A 16413-nucleotide genomic window follows, 5' to 3' on the forward strand; every position below is an offset into this window, starting at 1 on the left:
CTTGACAGATTCATTTAAAATAAAAGGATCGTATTTAAAAAGGTTTGCATCAGATGCCAACCCTCAGGGCTTGAACAGACAACACATTCAACGCATCCTCAACCCAATATGGGAAAAGCTTGTAAGAGTACTTTTCTGCTCCACTTCACAAGTGGTCTTTTCCAATTCTCATGACATAAGCCCAGCTATAGGGCTTCTCTGCTGTGCTTTCATTCTATCTAAGCAATGCCTGGGCTTCTACTGGTCAAAGGGGAAACTGAGACATATCCTCTTGGCTCTGGTCACTGATCACTACCTTCCACAGTCATTTGAGTATCTCTGAGTCTGAGGAGAAATTAGGCCCTTCTAAGTAGGCCATACCCGGAAGACAGCCTTTCTAGATAAACCAGACCTAAACTACTTTCATTAGCGAATTATGATAACAGAAACGTACAAATCTGAATGTGCCTCCTTCTCCTTGCTTTTATCTGAAAGAGAACTAAGGAAGATCAGGTCTGAAATTATTTTTCAAATTCTCTTCCTGCTTTGGGCTCAGATTTCTCTATCTGAATGTTGCTTTGACTGTCTCTCTTCCTCAAGGTTATTCTCACAGGCCTGCTGGGGGTTCACAGGGGTTCGGGAGAGCCCCTAGCTAAAATTCTGTACAATTCAGCGAACCCCCAAATCCCACCCACCCCACCCCGCCCCTCCCAGGAGTCCCCACGTGCCTCATTTTGGATGCATGCACGGAGGCTCGAGGAGGGTGAAAAATGGGCCTCCCGGAATTTTGGGAAGGCTGGAAACGGCCCAGAGAGCCTCCAGAGTCCATGGAGGTTGTTTTTGCCCTCCCAGAGGCTCGAGGAAAGCCTTTGGAGCCCCCCTCCCCCCCATGGTGCAGGAGGCTGACTAGGCCATGCCCACCATGGTCACGCCCACCCAGCAACTGGGCAGAGAGCCCTTTGCTAAAATTTTTGAAGCCCACCCCTGATACAGCTGTATGTGTGCTGATTCCATCTTCGACCTATAGAGTTCACATGGAAACCAATGTGGTGTTTGCTCCATGTATTATAGGTGTACAGGTTTATATAAAGAAAACCTTTAAATATAGGTTTAAAGCATCATTTCAGTAACGGCACTCAAACGTTGAATATTCCAGATTAAAAAAACAGGCCCAAGTGGGGCTCTTATTTTCTTTCTTTAAAATTTAATATTTAAGTTATTGCTTATATTCTTCACCGAGAGCGAAGCCTTATGCTAAGCCTTATGCTCAATTATATCATGGAAAGCTGTACATTGATTATCTCTTCTCCCTTTTCTCTAGCTGGATAGGCTAAAGAGAGAGAGAGAGAGAGAGAGAACTGGGACTGAACACATCACTCTTTAAGTTATTAAATTTAGAAAAGTTATAATTGATATCAACAGGAGTTTCCTTCTCACTCCAGATAGCAGTTTGGGGAGTGGGGGCAGACCACACAAACTGAGTAATACTCTGGAATTCAAAAGCTCACCCGGAACTTCATGCAATTTTGGCATTTTATGTTCTTAATCTACATCCTGCTGTGACCATTGTGCCAAGGTACATTTGAAAATGTTTGAGAGCTTTGGCAATCATACAGGATGTAATATTGGCTAGAATGTTAATAAGAAGCATGCAGCTTCCTTATTACCTATAGACCCTGGAAAGGATGTGCTATATAAATTTGCTAAACACATAAATGAAAAAAACCCTACCATCTCTCTGAAGTATTAAACCACATGTTCCTTCTTTGAATGTGTTGATCCAAGACCAACCCACCTCAACCAGCTCTTTGCTTCAGACAAAATAGGTTCTGGGCATGCCCTTACCAGAGGTGGTAGTCAGCAGGTTCTGACCAGTTCTGGAGAACTGGTAGTGGAAATTTTGAGGAGTTCAGAGAACCGGTGGTAACCTTCCCCAGGAGTGGGGGAGGGAATGAAGATTTTGCAGTATCCTTCCTCTGCCATGCCCACCAAGCCACACCCACAGAACCAGTAGTAAAAAAATTTGAATCCCATCACTTGCTCGTACATATGAACCAAAGAGTACCAAAGGATGAAAGAAGTGATGGTTCTGAACTGATCAGTCAGAGTTCTTTCTCAAGTTAAGTGTGATGAGGTCATTTCAAACCATAAATCAGAGCTTTGAACAGTTCTTCTGGTTAAGGATTATAAATCCTACCCAACTGGTAGAATATTTATTTTAAAGGCTACATCCTCTTTTATGAGCTGGCCCAGATTATAAAATCTTCAGAAGAGGCTATAAAAGTTGAGTCTGATGAGAAATTAAGAGGTGGGCTTCTCATTGATTTGTCAAACACTTACTCAACTTTTTCTCTGGGGAAATCCCATTAATTCTTGTTGTTTCCCTCTTCTGGCTAAAGGTCAGACTTTGAATTTTGGTTTCCCCAATCTCAGTCCAACACTTCAACAATTACAACACCCTTTTCTTTAGTAAGAAACCAAGTGGGTCATTTTCATCATGTTCTCTGTGAATTAAAGTGTCAGTGTATTTTCTGTGCATAACATACATTATACAGTCATAACACAAAAGATGCAGATTTTTAATTTGCTAATCAGAATGGAAAACTATGGTTCATTTACTCCACTTTCTGTGTGTGCTCTTGTAGTCAAGACCTTATATTATTTCTTCTAGAATGAAATGCTACACACATTAATATACCAAATGTTAAGGTATCCTAGCAACATACACCGGATAAACTCTTCTCTTCTTTGGGTCCCTAAGACAACCTGAAAAGCAATTTCTATCCAAAAGGTAAAATTCTGCTCTTAGAAATATATATATATTTGCAATACATATGCATAAGCATTGCATAGAAACAATCATATGATGAATTATTTGAATGGATTTTATCTGGATTTTTTTTTAATTACCTGAATAATTCTCCAAATATTTTAAAAACAAGAATATTTGAGGGGTATCAGGGTAGAGATCTAGGAAAGAGAGTCATGCCCATTTATCCCTATTAGTAGCACTGGGCCGATCTTTCCTCTTTTATGTGGCCTTTTTAATGTTAACAGGCTGGTTTAAAAGTGGCAACTGTGATAATTCAGCATTAAGAAGGAGAGGAAAGCCCCCTTTTCAGTCCAAAGCTGTCAGGTAGACTCCTTCAAGGTATAGAAGATCTGATAGTCATACTTAGTTATACTTAGAGATGCTAAGTAGGGATAACAAAATGTTCCACATACAAGCTGATCTGTACAATGGACGGCTAGTTTCTAATAGTCCTTGTCCACATTGAAACACATGACAACGATTGTGAGAAGTACATAAAAATGAATCAACAGACTTTTGATAATCTGATCCATAGGATGCTTTATTAGGGAAAATACTGCAGTATGGACCCCTCTACTCCAGAAAAAAACATTTTCTAGGAGGAAGGAGACACTCCCATTTAGTGAATACAGCTTATATAGGTTTATCAAATCACATGGTTACATAACACTTCCTGTTTCCCATATATGGATGTTATACAACATTATACAATGTTTTCATAAGAAAATCCCAACCTTCCATGGAAAACTTCCAACATTCTCATTATAGTCAGATTTCCTGTTATTCAAATACCAGAAAATTACAAGAAATCATTAATATCTCTTAATGTGAATTATAATGTCAGAGCGCCCCAGCATATACCTCTAACTTATGCCAAGTACATAGTTTTGCAATCTGGTATAATTGTCCAGCAAAAACACATTTGATGACTGTTCTGAGCTTTAAGAGTTCAAACTGCGAACACAAAATGGCTTCCGTTCTGCTCTTTATATTCTCAGATGTAATAACCAAATGTTCACTTATAACAATGATATTGTTGGTTGCATATGCTTCTGGCTAAGGAGAAGTAGAGAAAATTAGGCACTGAGAGGATCCCGAGGATGAGTAGCTTGTGTGCCACACTTGAAGGACCTTAGCGACAGCAGCAATGGGGGAAATAGGACAAGGGAGGCAAGGCGAACTTCTGTGGATGGACCAAAGCAAAAGCCATACTGAACAGATGAGAAGAAACTATGAGAGGTATCACCCTTGCTATGCTCATTCCTTTAATTTTTATTCCAGCCAAAGCCCTACCTTAAATATTCTGGATTTCCATCTTGCCAAAGCATAATTTGCTTGTTCAGCAGAACGTCTGAAACTTTAAACTTTTGGGGGTTCAAATACAATTTCTATTTCATGCACACCCTTAATATCAAACATGTTACTGACTACAACGTATGTGCATTCTCGAGCTAGAACAAAAATATATTCACAAAATAAAACGAGACTATACAATCAATGCAATTAAAATTAGTTTTAAATTCGTTTTATTAAATCCCTTAGAAGCTTGGCAAAACACGATGTTTTTCCATTTTTTCCGAAATATTGAAAGTGGTGTCCAAATGCACCTTTGAGAGAACTTCCTGTGTTTGGAAGCCTCCAGGCAGAAAACTGTCTTCTGCGTATCAGGTAGCCAAGCTGATTTTCATAATCAAGCACGGTTTCTTTAACCTAAAATGAACCCAGAAACGTATCTGTAATCAGCCCACTTTCGGCTCAAGGTCTGTGACTCTTATGCTGACAGATCATTATTACTCTTCTTAGGAACACCAGAGAAATGACAAATTACATAAATTGGGGTTCTCAGTGAGGTGCTGGTGTATTTGAGACAAACTCAGGCAATGGTAGCTCTTAAAGGAAGAAGTCTTGGCAAAGAATTAAAAACAGCATGTACCGAGATGTTATTTGGAGCTCAATTGGAGGAAAGCAAATTCCATTTTTAACTAGTACTATATCTGGTCAAACTTACAAATAACAAACTTTGGAGAGCCTTTACACCACTGTGATTTAACATCTTACCATCAGCCATGTTGGAGGGTACATATCACCAAATGCCTCATCTGAAAGGCTTTGATCCTGCAAAGTTGGACCTCCTGAATCTACAGGAACACGAGATCCTGCTCTATTGATGTTACTTATAGTTCTCATTTAACAATGGTAATTGGGACTGGAATTTCTGCAAGCAGGCAATGCAAATTCTATTGCCATCATTTAAGCAAATCAGCTCAGATCATTAAGGAAGGACATCATGTGGTCGCCATTTGTAACCTCCTGCCAGCTTCCCCATTGACTTTGCTTGTAGGAAACCAGCAAAGGCCACCAACGGCAATCAACTATAACTAATGTAAATATGAGCACCAGTTGTAGCTACACTTAATTCAGCACCATTGTATATTCAAATGGTCACTGAACAACTAGTCATTAGGCAAGGATCATCTGTGTGGGAAGCCCCCCCCCCCAAGAATGAAATATTAAAAGAGGCAGAATATTATATTTCCCCTAAAGGAGAAATGAAAAAAATCTTAAGGGAGGCAGAAACCAGCTCCTGTTTCCCTGCCCCAGGCAGAAACTGAGGAGGCCAGTTTTACCATGGATTTGGTAAGCCATTCAGAAAGACTGGGTAAGGCAGAAACTTCAGATAGGCAGCACAATAAGCAACACAATCAAGCCAGGTTGACAAACGTAGCTCAGACAAACACCTAGGATTTGCATTTCCCCTTTTGCCTATAGAGCCAGCCACAACCCCTACATGACCCCATAGGAATCCAGACGGTATAAAAACCCACCCACTCTAAACTCCATTTTGTCAGCTGTCCCAGAATCACATGTGGTTGGTGGTTCTGTTTCATCAATCAGCCTCCAGCCTCCATTTTATTTCCAGCGCCTTTTTCTCCAACTAGACCTGGATATTTCCTCCAACACCTGTATTACTGAAACACCCACTATGTGTTGCTAGCACTTCTCCTCAGTCCATTTCCAGGTTAGACAGAGGAATTCTATGGGCAGCTCCTTTTGGCACATACAAATCCCAAGATAACTCTCATAGCTGCAGAGTTTACATTTGTAGCCTGCAGAATTTATGCATTGTTGGCAACAAGGCAGGCTATGCATATCTACTTTTGTCATGTATATTATATTGCAGTTTGTATTACATGGTAGTGTTTTTCTTTCTCTTTTTAAAACAAAATCTGAGTTAGTGACCTGTTATGTCTCATACATTAACATCTAATAATGTCTGTCCTGATATAATTCTGATTTTATAGGATTAAGACCCAGAGAGTCACCATGGCTGGCCAAGTCTACATATTTTTTTATCATTGATTCCAAAAATAGGAAATACAGCCTGCCTTAATTTAAATAAACTCAATGCAACGTTATAATTCTATTGCATTAGAAGACGGGGTTTTCTAACTAAATCATTTTCCTTCCAATGAAAGGGGGATGGAATCTACCCAGCCCTATTTCACAAGTTGGTCATTCAATGATTTCTTCATTTGCAGTCATCACAACATTATATAATTCAAGCTATAATTTATATGAACACTGAAACTATATCCCTATGCAATGTAACACATGAATTGAAAGTGGAATACCATTTAGCATTGGGAAAGGGCCTAATTAGGGGTTTTTGCTACTTAATCTTTCCAAGATTTGGGAGTTTCTTTCATGTTCTACACCACAAGGTCCACCTGGGTACCAAAGCCACTTCTGATGGATCTGAATCCTCATTGAAATGATCAAGGGAAAAAAATGTCTATGGAGATTCTCAGTCACCCAGGTCATGGTTGTCTCAAAGGTGCTTTTTCAAGAGGCAACTGGACTTACTGGTTTTTCTTTGAAGAAGAACTTTCACTTCTCGTTCAAGAAACTTCTTCAGTTTTTCAGATCTGAAGACGCTTCTTGGATGAGAAGAGAAACGTCTTCAAGAAAAAACAAGTTTAGTTACCTTTTGAAAAAACACCTTCGGGACAAGGGAGTAAAACCTAGGATTTTAGCCATGATATGGTATAATGTGTCTCATCTCTCCAAATTAAGAAACACTCCCATAGTATACTATATATAGCAGTGATGGCGAACCTTTTTGTTGTGGTGTGTCAAAAGTATGTGTGTGTCGGCACCCACAATGCAATGCACCCCGCCCCCTCGAGCATGCCCCCACCCTCTTACTTGCACTGGGCATGCGCACACCTCCCAGCTGATTTTTGGCCCCTTTGAGGCCATTTTCACCCTCCTGGAGTCTCGAGGGGAGTCTCTGCAGTCTCAGGAGGCCGAAAAACGGGCCCATTCTGGCACTTCCGGTATTTCCAGAAGACCCATTTTTCAGCTTCCAGAGGCTGCAGAGACTCCCCTCGAGCCTCCAGGAGGGCAAAGATGGCCTCAAATGGGCTGAAAATCAGCTGGGAGGCGCACACATGTGCAGTGCAGGTAAATATGGCAGGGGCTCGCATGCTCACACAAATGGCCCTGCATGCCACCTGTGGCATGCGTGCCATAGGTTCGCATCACGAATATATAGTGTCCTAAAGGGAAATGGTCAAAATTCTAATGCTAGGAATTACTGTCAGTAGTGGTAAACAAGATGTAATGAGAGAATCTGTCCGATAGCAATAGTGACTCCTCAACAATACCTCCCCAAGTTCCCCATGAACTGGAAACGGGAGGCAAAATCAAGTAATTCCATTTACTAGGCTCAAACCATTCAAAATGAAATAATAAAGGAGGGAAAATATGTTTAACAGAATGTAAGTAACCAACATTATCACTGAGTGATTATTATCAGGAGGTTTAGTGAAATCAACAGCACTCAGAATAAGTTGGATTGTAGCAATCATATCTCCTTCCTCTCTGTCTTTGATATATAATAATTTATTAGTTTTATGTACCATCATAATCTCTCATGACTCCAGGCACCAAACAACATTTCACCTCATGCTTCCTATGAATTTTTCCCTTCATTATTTTTTTCTTTTCCGTAAATACACAGTTGCCCAATGACCAAAGACATTCAGACAGCTCTGCAAACTGATTCCTCATCGATATATGTATACAGTACCTTGGTGTTTGATTGTTAAAATTAGTTTATGAAGGCCCAGAGTGACACAGCTTTTTCTTCTCTGAACAAATTCCTATTTGACAGACATAATCCTTTCCGTATCAAGGCACTACTGACTAGCAAGGCAGTGCTTTTGAAAGATACTTCTAATATTGGGCAAAGAAAGAGATCTGCTTTTCTTTTTCTTTTTTATTGGTTTTTAAGACAAACATAGACAAACAAAACATAAAAACATCAAGCCATCTTCCATATATATACATACAGTGTGCCGGTTGGTTTACAAATTGTTTTGTGCTTCCATTTTGTAGTCTTCAAATACAATTACATTGTATATATTCTCATATTTTCAATCAAGTACTAAATACATTAATATCATTGTTAATCAATCATTTGACTATACTTTTATTCATTCATGTTTTATGAAATAATCATATTTTACTTAAATTGTTTTGTGACAGTTCATATTATCATCTCAAATCTATCCTACAATCATTTTGTAGATGTAATAAGAAAAGAATACAACTTTACATATTTATTGTTTTCTAAGAATCTACATATTTCATTACCATGTTTTATTTTTTAACCATTGATAGAATAGATCCCAGATTTTATAAAATTGTTTATCCTCTTGTTCTCTGATTTCAAATGTCAATCTACTCATTTCAGCACATTCCAATATTTTCTTAATGATTTCATCCTGTGATGGTATTTTCTCATTTTTCCAATTTTTAGCAAATACAATCCTAGCCGCTGTTAATACATTTACAATCGGGTATTTCAATTCTTTACTATATATTTCAGGTAAAATTCCCAATAAAAATATCTCTGGTTTCAAATCTATATGCTTTTGTTGTCATTTTTTCAAACCACGTGTGGATTTTAGTCCAATATTTTTTAGCATCCACACAAGTCCACCACATATGGTAATATGAGCCAGGCATCTGATGACATTTCCAGCATTTTTCCGATTTGTTCTTGAACATTCTTGCTATTCTTGTCGGGGGAAAATGCCACCATCTTATACAAATTTTCTTTATATGCTGTTGACATTGTCATTTTATAATTTTGAAACCACAATTTTTGCCATTTCTTTAAATCGATCCCATATCCAAAATTCTTCCTACAAGCAATCATTGTTTCTTTAATGTGTTCTTCTTCTATTTTAATTTCTAATAAATATCCATGCAATTTTTTAATCACCTTTTCATCAGTACCTGTCAAAATGTTATCTAAATCAGTCAGTTTATCATAGATACCTTCTGTTTTAGAATCTTTATCATACCTTGAATGTATTTGCGCATATGAAAACCAATTCATCTTTTTACCTTGTTCCTCTAATTTTTGTATAGATTTAATTTCACCCTTTTCATTCAATATTTCGCCATATCTAACTGTTTGTTCCTTTTTACATATTATAGGATAAGAAAATGCTTCAATAGTTGATAGCCAGACTGGAATTTTCAAATAGCATTGTCTTTCAGTCTTCTCCCAGTTTAACTGGGAGAAGACTAAGAGATCTGCTTTTCTTAAAGTTGCATTGGAGTCTTGAAATTCTTATGGACTTGTGCAAAGATTTACACAAACAGCTGGTAGATCCTTCTGAAAGGTGTAGCAGCCGGCATTCCTTGTCACACCTTAAGGCAGCCATTATGGAGAGGAAAACATCTGAAACCAGCATAAATAGCCAAAATGTAGCAATTAAATGTACTAAGCATTTGAGGTTGAGCCTATAAATGGATGAAAGGAAAGATTATTTTATTTACGCAACTAGAAATTATTTATTTTTATTCATGCTTCAATTTACTTATTTTCTTTTTGAACAATTTTTTTACAATCTCTCTCATGACATCCTAATGAACATTATTTTAACCTCTCAGCCAGAAAAGTATGCTTAAAATAGATTATCCCTGGTGAAGTGTACTTAATTAGCATAAGATGGGTTTATTTTTACACTACTGGAAATGATAATAAATGCACCCAAAAGGTTTTTCTCCAACAAAGAATGCGGTATTGTATTTGATGTTTGTTTTCATACTGCTAATAGCCATATGTTATTCTTCCCACTACTAATTAAAATAATTCAAAAATACATTTTGGTTGTAATAATATACCTGTTTATCAGAGGGAAAAAAACTCTACAGAAAACAATCAGACCTAGAGTACCTATGAGCAAACAAGTTACACATTCCCTAAAGAACTATCTTCTTTCATTATTATTTTTTTGCAAGTTTGTAAGTTTTGTGTTATGGGTTTTTTAAAAAAAATCTGCAAAATCCATGAAGTATTATCCATAAAAATTTTCATGAAAAATAATGAATAGCTATAATGAAGGAAGTAATTTGTAATAATAAAGTGATAAATAGATTGAATGAAATTTTAAATTAATCTATTGAAATGTCACCATATACAGGTGAAACTCGAAAAATTAGAATATCGTGCAAAAGTTCATTTATTTCAGTAATGCAACTTAAAAAGGTGAAACTAATATATGAGATAGACTCATTACATGCAAAGCAAGATAGTTCAAGCCGTGATTTGTCGTAATTTTGATGGTTATGGTTTACAGCTCATGAAAACCCCAAATCCACAATCTCAGAAAATTAGAATATTACATGCAATCAATAAAACAAGGATTGTACATAGAACAATATCGGACCTCTGAAAAATAAAAGCATGCCTATGTACTCAGTACTTGGTTTGGGCCCCTTTTGCAGCAATTACGCCCTCAGTGCGGAGTGGCATGGAAGCTATCAGCCTGTGGCACTGCTGAGGTGTTATGGAAGACCAGGATGCTTCACTAGAGGCTTTCAGCTCTTCTGCTTTGTTCGGTCCCATGTCTCTCATCTTTCTCTTGGCAATGCCCCATAGATTCTCTATGGGGTTCAGGTCAGGTGAGTTTGCTGGCCAATCAAACACAGTAATCCCACAGTCATTGAACCAGGTTTTGGTGCTTTTGGCAGTGTGGGCAGGTGCCAAGTCCTGCTGGAAAATGAAGTCAGCATCCCCATAAAGCTCGTCTGCGGAAGGAAGCATGAAGTGCTCCAAAATCTCCTGGTAGATGGCCCTGGACTTAATGAAGCACAGTGGACCAACACCAGCAGATGACATGGCTCCCCAAATCAACACAGACTGTGGAAACTTCACACTGGACTTCAAGCATCTTGCAGTGTGTGCGTCTCCATTCTTCCTCCAGACTCTGGGTTCTTGGTTTCCAAATGAGATGCAAAAGTTGCTCTCATCAGAAAAAAGGACTTTGGACCACTGAGCAACAGACCAGTTCTGCTTTTCTTTAGCCCAGGTAAGATGCTTCTGACATTGTGTGTTGTTCGGGAGCGGCTTGACAAGAAGAATATGACATTTGAAGCCCATGTCCAGGATCCGTCTGTGTGTGGTGGCTCTTGATGCACTGACTCCAGCCTCAGTCCATTCCTTGTGAAAGTCCCCAACACTTTTGAATGGCCTTTTCCTGACAATCCTCTCCAGGCTGCGGTCATCCCTGCTGCTTGTGCACCCTTTTCTTCCACACTTTCCCCTTTCACATAACTTTCTATTAATGTGCTTTGATACAGCACTTTGGGAACATCCAACTTCTTTTGCAATTACCTTTTGAGGCTTTCCCTCCTTATGGAAGGTGTCAATGATGGTTTTCTGGATAAACTGTCAGGTCAGCAGTCTTTCCCATGATTGTGATTCCTACTGAACCAGACTGAGAGACCATTTAAAGGCTCAGGAACCCTTTGCAGGTGTTATAGCTTAATTAGCTGATTAGTGGGACACTTTGAGCCTAGAATATTGAACCTTTTCACAATATTCTAATTTTCTGAGGTTGTGGATTTGGGGTTTTCATGAGCTGTAAACCATAATCATCTCAATTATGACAAATACGGCTTGAATTATCTTGCTTTGCATGTAATGAGTCTATCTCATATATTAGTTTCACCTTTTTAAGTTGCATTACTGAAATAAATGAACTTTTGCACGATATTCTAATTTTTTGAGTTTCACCTGTATATCCATAAGGAAGACCACATCCACCTCACATATCCCTAAATAATTATCTCTGAGTTTGGAAGTATTTCATCTTATATAAACTGAGAAAAATAAAAATGTGCTATTGAAAACAAAGAAATAGAGGGAAGGTGCAAGTGGTGTGACTTTTAAAATTAACCTTTAGCTGGAGAGAGGCTGCTTCCACAGAAAATTGTAACATGCCTAAATAGGTCTGACTTCCTTCCTTCCTTCCTTCCTTCCTTCCTTCCTTCCTCCCTCCCTCCCTCCCTCCCTCCCTCCCTCCCTTCTGATATCTATCTATTGATCGATCGATCGATCGATCAATCCTCTATCCATCTATCCATCTATCATTTAATCTGTCTGTCTATCTATCTATCTATCTATCTATCTATCTATCTATCTATCTATCTATTATTTATCTACCTATCTATCATTATCTATATCTATCTATCTATCTATCTATCTATCTATCTATCTATCTATCTATCTATCTATCTATCATTATCTATCTCTCTATCTATCATTATCTATCTATCTATCTATCTATCTATCTATCTATCTATCTATCTATCTATCTATCTATCTAATCTGTCTGTCTGTCTGTCTGTCTTATTGGATTCTGGCTGCTAATAAGGAGAACTGGACATTTATAAAAATGATTTTATGAAAAATGGGGTGAGATGTGATGAAGAGACAGTGATGATGAAATTACTTTTTGTGAGAAATTGAGAGAAATGTAATTTTGATTTAGGGATGTGATGATTAGAAATATGTGGGATTCTAGAAGTAACATGGATTATTGTTAACTTTAGAGAAAAAATTGGATATACAGTATATTTTATTTAAACCTGTACTAAAGAAAGTCAGAACCCATTTCCCTTTTTTCCTTCCTTCCTTCCTTCCTTCCTTCCTTCCTTCCTTCCTTCTTCCCTTTCTCCTCCCTCCCTCTATCTATCTATCTATCTATCTATCTATCTATCTATCTATCTATCTATCTATCTATCTATCTATCTATCTATCTTTCTGTCTATCTCTCTATCTGTTTATTTTTCATATTTCTAAACTGCCCACCTCCCTTAGAAAGTGGCTCTGGGTGATATAATCAATGTATAAACAATGTATAAAATTAACATTAAAAGTAATTTAAGATTAATATATATATTTTTAAAAAATAAGGTTATGACATTGTAAAATGTCAAAAAGATGAAAAAATTCCAAGATGGCCCTTTAACATTAGTTAATAGAGGTGTGGGGAGGGGGACTCTCATGGCCCAGCCAGTCCCACAGTTGGGTGGTCCTCTGTGCTCCCTCATGCAAGGCTATAAGGCAACGTTTTCTTGCTTATTTACTTATTATTCATGTTTTTGCAATTGAAGAGAATCATATTTTAAAAATCAATTTAAGGATGATTAGTTGGAAATGGATAATGTTATGTCCTGAGGACTCAAGGAGTTCTCACTCAGGTCCACTCACTTTGTGTGGGCGATATTCCCCCATTCCCATTGGTTGGTTCTCCCAGCAGCCAGCTATAAAAGCAGGCTGCGGGGTCCAACTGGTTGCTGATTGCTGCGAGCCAGTTCCAGGCTTGGCAAGCACGGTCAGCCCTTTATTTGTAAAATAAAGTACTGTTGCACTCATGCTCTGGTTCAGCCTCTCATTGCTCAAACTTAACACTGGCGACGAGGATGGGATGGCTACCAGATGCACCTTGCAACCGCTGAGTCACTAGCCACCGATCCGCAGCCCAGAGAGAGCGATCAGCTGGCGATAGGGAAACGCTGATCCGCAGCCAGAGAGAGCGGTCAGCTAACAAAACGAGCGATCAAAAAGAGCAAACGCAGATCCGCAGCCAGAGAAAGCGGTCTGAGTCAAAAAGTTAGAAGCGTCTGTAGCCGCTTGTTAGCCCCGCTACGGGAAAAGTGAAGCGCTGCGAGCCGCAGCCGCTTGCATTTGGCGCAAAATTCAAACGGGTGTCATTTGAATTTCGAGCCAGTAGGAATCACAGCACAGCGCTGTAGAGAGTCACTAACGCCCACTTTTTTGGCGCGAATCTAGACACCTCCAACGGCTAGCAGCCAACGTGGTAACCCAGAGAGAGAAAGAGAGGTTAGCAAAAACCTCTCCAGAGCTGATATCACTAGTAACTCACGAGCGCCGTAGTCCCAGAGAGATTTTTCCGCAGGTAGCCCAGCCGCTCCAGCACCATGAGTTCCAACCCAGTATTCCCAGCGTTTAAACCAGACGAAGAGAAGTGGGAATCGATAAGAACCGCTTTCAATCATTACATCGATGCGGTCGGCCTGGCGGATGCGGGAGAGCATCGGAAAAATCCTATTTCCTAATCTATCGGAGCCACCGCTTACGATACCGCCGCAGCACTCGTAGCGCCGAGAGAATTGAAAAACGCCCGTGGTCCGAGTTGCTTGAGATCCTCACTAACCACTACGCTCCCAGGCCTTCACAAATCACCAGGAGGTTCACGCCCGTATGAGGAAGCAATCAAGTAAGGAGACCATCAATCAATATATGGCCGCCCTCGGAACAGCAGCCCTGCACTGCGGGTTTGGAACATACCTGGAGGACATGCTCCTCGATCAATTAGTTTGTGGGGTCAAGGATCTCAACCTACAGAGGCGACTGCTAGCTAAAAAGACCTCAACCTTGCGCAAGCGGTAGAGGAGGCCCTAGCAGCCGAGCTAGCAACGAACTCAGCCACCGAAATTCAGGGCCCAAGTGCCAAGCTAGCATCGTTCCCAGTCCATTCCGAAGAGGTGGAAGCGGAGGAAGCCCACAACGATGAGAACGATGTCCATCGCCTCACCAATGACAGACGGTCGCAGGTAGGGGCCAAACAAGAAAACACCGGTCCACCCAAGCACATCACGCTGTGCCTAGCCTGTGGGGATCACATCAAAGGGCCACCTGCAAGTTTAAAGGAGCCGCTTGCAACAACTGCCATAAGAGGGGGCACATTGCGAGAGTCTGCCAAGCCCCCAAAGCGCTACACACAGACCCCCGTCCTCGCACTCGGGACCACAGAGGCAAGTATTAAACTGTCGCACGCACCGCCTTGCCAGGCGTACTGGCCACACTGTTAGTAAAATTTCTCTCTCCGTTTCCCTAGAAGGTAAACCGTGCCATGGAGGTTGACACAGGGTCAGCGCTCTCAATAATCTCGTGGAACACCCTCAAGAGACTCCACCCCAGCCTATCTACTACCCGGCTTTAGAGATGCCAGTTCGGTCTGAAGGACTACCAGGGAAGGCCATTCCCGTGATCGGCAGAGGCAAGTTCTTTGTCAGTTTTAGAGCTTTTAAAGGCCACCTACCTCTAGTGGTAGTTAACGGCAATCTACCCACATTATTGGGGCTCGATTGGTTTCCCCACCTTGGCCTAGGGCTAACAGGAGTCCATGCTGTCTCAACCTCAGACACTGACTCCTTATTCGCTGACTACGCAGATGTGTTCAGCGAGGAGCTGGGGTGTTATAATGGAACCCCCATCTCATTCACCGTTGACCCCAGGCAGTCCCAATCAGATTAAAACCACGAGAGTTCCATTTGCTATTCGACCAAAACTAGACGCTGAATTGGATAAACTACTAAAACAAGGGGTCATTGAGCCAACAGATTTCGCCAAGTGGGAGACGCCCATTGTCACACCCTCAAAAAAGATGGTAGCCTGAGAATTTGCTCGGACTACAAGACAACAATCAATAAATATTTACAAGTTAGCGCCTATCCTGTGCCCGTCATTCAGCACTTATTGCACACATTCGAACCGGGCAGTATTTTTGCTAAATTGACATGTCTCAACATATCAACAGTTCCCTGTTGATAATCAAACAGCGGAACTTCAGACCATCGCCACTACAGGGGTGCCTTCCGATGCAAGCGCCTCCAATTTGGCAAGTGTTGCCCTCGGTATTTTTCAGTCCCTCATGGAGCGGATTTTACAGGGCCTCCTGGTGTAGTACCCTACTCACGACATCTTGGTCTCGCCAGGGACAGACCCCAACTCTTCCAGAGAGTGCGAGCAGTGTTAGAGAGGTTCAGACAGCATGGCCTCAAGTTAAAAAAAAATGCGCCATTGCCACTAGACAGGTGGACTTTCTGGGTTATAAAATTGACGCCTGGCATTCACCCCCTGGAGTCCAAGGTTAGGGCGATCCACGAAGCTCCCACACCGACCTCCAAAACAGAGCTACAAGCTTTCTTGAGGCTCCTAAACTTTTATGCATCCTTCTTGCCCCATAAAGCCTCAGTAGCCGAACCCCTACACAGATTACTAGACAAAAAGTCACCGTGGCACTGGGGGCACAAAGAAGACCAGGCGTTTAACGCCACAAATCACTACTTACGCCAGAGGCAGTGCTCATCCAATTCGACCCCAACCTTCCTTTAGTACTGGCAGCAGATGCATCCCCTTTTGGAATTGGGGCGGTCCTTAGTCACCGACTCGCCAATGGCACCGAGGCCCCCATCGCTTTTTCTCCAGGACGCCTCGCCACGGAGCGAAA

This window comes from Pseudonaja textilis, chromosome 1, assembly GCF_049901715.1.
Source record: "Pseudonaja textilis isolate UNSWEBS1 chromosome 1, rPseTex1.2, whole genome shotgun sequence".
NCBI classification, from domain to species: domain Eukaryota; kingdom Metazoa; phylum Chordata; class Lepidosauria; order Squamata; family Elapidae; genus Pseudonaja; species Pseudonaja textilis.